This window comes from Silene latifolia, chromosome X (assembly GCF_048544455.1).
Source record: "Silene latifolia isolate original U9 population chromosome X, ASM4854445v1, whole genome shotgun sequence".
NCBI lineage: Eukaryota > Viridiplantae > Streptophyta > Magnoliopsida > Caryophyllales > Caryophyllaceae > Silene > Silene latifolia.
In genome coordinates, this window is record NC_133537.1 from 313948540 (window position 1) to 313952588 (window position 4049).

Below are 4049 nucleotides of genomic sequence, written 5' to 3' on the forward strand. Positions count from 1 at the left end.
CAACAAACATGTAAAACATGTAAAGATTCAAACTTTAGCATACATATGAGTAAACTACAATATATAAATATACAAATTGACATAATATCGAGTAACCTATCACCGCTACCTTTTAGCACTCCAAACCGTCAAATAGCCATACCCGAGTCCTCCAAGCTTGTTCCCCAACAAAATTCCCAAGGAAAAGAGTGAAAAGCTCTAACCCTAGAAAGACGGATTTGTAGAAATCTAAATAAATATGGTGTCTTTTTTACATAGGAAGGAGGAGGGCGAGACAAGGAGAAGAATGGTGCGAAAATAGTTCCAATTGGTGAAGAATTGAGGGAGTTATGGTGAATCTAAGTTTTTGTGATAGAAGAGTGTTAATGGTGTTTTTTGAGAGGGGAAATTTCAGAAAAATAATGAAGGAGATGAAGATTTGAGGTTTTTTTGGTGGTTTTTATGAAGAGAAAAGAGAAGGAGAAAAAGCCCAATAGTCATACTAGGCCCAAAAACATAAATTGAGTCGATTTTCACTAAAAAACACGACTCAAGACTAACTACGCATCTTAAAAGGCTAAAAACGGTTATTATTATTATCATTCTAAAATAAAGCAACATTTTCATAAAAATGGGTTTAAAATATAAATAGAATAATAAAATATCTAATTAAATTATAATTTTCAAGACGGGAATTTCGCGGGTGTTACAACCTCTGCTTTCAAAAATGCGTTTTGGATTCGTGGGATACAAAGTCTTTTCCATTTCAGTTCTTCCTGCTTCTGATAGGCCTCTTAGCGTGAGAGGAATCAACCAAAGGCCAAAAGGATCTACTCCTAGCTGGAATAGACCAGACAGGTCAGAAGGAATTAATTTTTTTGTTGTTGCTTCATCCACCACCCTTGCATTTTTTTGTCTATATATCCCGCCCCCACGAAATGTAGCTTATGCGGAACTGTTAGTAGCTCTTGAAACCGTTAGTATGAATGCTACTCAGTGGCGTCGTCGAGGGGTGTGCAAGGATTTTAAATCAGCTATTGATATAATGTTTCATGGTTTATCAAATTTTCACACCCCAACTAATCAAATCCTAGAATCGCCACTAATGCTACTAATGCAATAATTAAGTGGAAAAGGTAGACTATCTTCATCGCCACTAATGCTACTAATGATAACCAACGTCTCTCTTCCTTTATCTCCTTTCTCTAAAACCCTAAACTACCTTCATTCCCTTCTTCAGGGGATATCATCTACAATTTTGGTAATGGTAGGTAGAGGTGTGCATCGTAGCGGGTCAATTCGGCACAACCCAGTCACGTGGCCGAGATACAGCAGCCCGACCAACCTGTGCGCCAAGATGGCATGACCCGGTCATCATCTCGGGCTGGGCTAGTGCTCACATTTCATAGGCTCGGTCCAGTCTAGCATTAAAAACCATAAAATGAAAGGGGCCTAGCCTGACCCTCCCTGGCCCGCTACTAAGTGGTTTGGGCTCGGGCTGGACGAAACCAGCCCAGCACTGGCTCGGCCCACTTGGTCCCTCACTCGTGCCATGCATGGGCTGCGGATCCTTAGTCTAGCCCGCCTCCTGGCCTGGCCCAGCCCGACACTCTAACACGCCCACTTAACAAAGAGTATTTAGTAAGACATTCCCAGTTTAATAGGGTTGTTACCATTTCGGTTTTCCGAGGTAGTCCATATCAAAACACAATAATAGAATAGTTATCAACTTTATTAAAAGTCTGAAAAAAAAAAACCGATTACAAGCTTCGAATGTAGATCCATCCAAATAATACGGCGGAAGTCTAAGTCAAACCAAAAGTCTAAACTGATAACGAAACTACTAAATGATAGACTCTAGTGATCTCCGCCATCCTCCGTCCCAGCCAGTCACCACAACACAACCAAGTCAATCACCTATCGGACTCACTTTTCACCATTTGACCGTAAAATCAAATGGATCACCGCGGATAGTTTAGAAAAATGTTTTGGCATAAACAGAAGCACACGAGTCAACCAAAAGGCCGAGTAGAAATAATTAATACCCACAACATCATTTATAGTAACAACGTTATCATCATTCGGTAAACAACCAACACAACCACAATAACCATCCAATCACACGACATGCGTGCTTGTCTCGATATCATACAATATGCGTGCTCCAATCACACGACATCCCGTGCATGCTACAATCACACGACACCTTATACGTGCTAGAATCACACAGTATATCTCATGCGTGCTACGATTACACGGCATCCCATCCCTCATATCATTAAATGTGCGCATCACTCTCGTGACAGGTCCACAAGAGGAGACTCTGGGAAGGCATCCATGATCAATGCATGGCGCCGTAACTAATTACCCGTATTGATTCCCAATCATACAATGGAACCCAATCGCATGACCCACGTGCTTCATCCACAAACTCATACCAATCACAATTCATAATAATTCAATAATCTTATTTTCAACATCACAATCAAATTGTATTGTGTCTCATAGCATAGACATTCAACAATAACACAATCCATAGGAAGAGTAGAGATTATCCCTACCATAACAATTTCCATGCGAGGCACGATTTAGAAGTGCTCTTGTACAAATTCGTCACCTACATCAATAATATCATCCAATCACACTCTATTCAATTCAATTATCCACTATACTAATTTCTTCCAATTTCCAAAGTCTAAGCTTGGGTCTCATATGAATTATTAGAATAGAACTGCCGATTAAAATTGTAATAGACGCAATAGTAAATAATCAAGAACTTACCACCAATTAATATTAAGACCGAATCGCATGAGAAATCCCTAGCCTTGAAGAATCAATCTCACTCAATCTCTCTCTCTCTCTTAGGATGTTTAGAATAATATAAGATGCGTAAAGTGTGTTGAGGAACTGATTTAGGGCTTAAATAGGGTTTAGGAATACTTAAAGATGAGTTAGCTATAACTAATTTAATCCACGACTTAATAAATAATAAAATCGGCCAACGCTGAAAAAACTAATTCCAGGAGGCCACTCAATCGAGTGACACCCACTCAGTCGAGTCCTCTTCCTACTCGACCCGAGTGACACAAAACAGACCCAGGTCCTCAATCCTCCATCTTAAGTCGCTCGATCAAGTGCACTTGGTTCCACTTGACCGAGTAACCACCACTCGACCGACTTCTCTCAAGCCACTCGACCGAGTACCTAATCTAAAAATACGGAGTCTTCCCCATTAAAATGAATTTCATCCTCAAAGTTCGTACATACACTACCCTACCAAAGTTCCACAATCACCAAGTCCTCATCATGGCCCCAACATCAACACTAAGCCATCACAATTGACTCAAGTAACTCAACCGACTCAACACCGACAATAATATCACGACATAAGCAACTGTAACCTTATCAAAACAAAACAATATACCAAAACCAAACAAATCAATATTGACCATAACAACACAATAATGCAACAATAATGGAATACAAGATAGTATTATATCTTAAGTCCCTGAAAATAAGGTTACGCCCATGGAATCTAAGTTATAGCTGATAAAAAATATGTGGATATCGGTCCTTCATGGCATCCCCATCCTTCCATATCGCCTCTTCCACATTATGGTTTGACCCAAAACTTTTACCAACACCGCCTTGCCACTTGATAGGCTAATCGCACACCTATCAAAGATAACCAACAAACCTAAACTAATGCAGTAAAGGAAGTCGGGATCGTATCCACAAGGAGACAAATGTGTTCTATACATTAAATATAAGTCCGTCTAAGTAACAATTCTGGGAGTTGTTTATTTGGATTACTGAACTATGAGTAATGAAGGAAACATAAAAGAGTCTAAAAATAAGGATAAATAGCTAGGACTGTCGGTTCACCATGGTCTAACAACGGTCAAAGGTAGGGTCAAATATTGGTCAAATTACTATTGGTGGCTCAGCAGCTTTGCTCTTCCCTTTATCAGACTTGGGCGTCTTATCAGCAGTAGAAGACGAACCATCAACAACAGGTAACAGACCAGCAATCTCATCTTGCAAATAAGTCGATTGACCTAAAGCTCCAG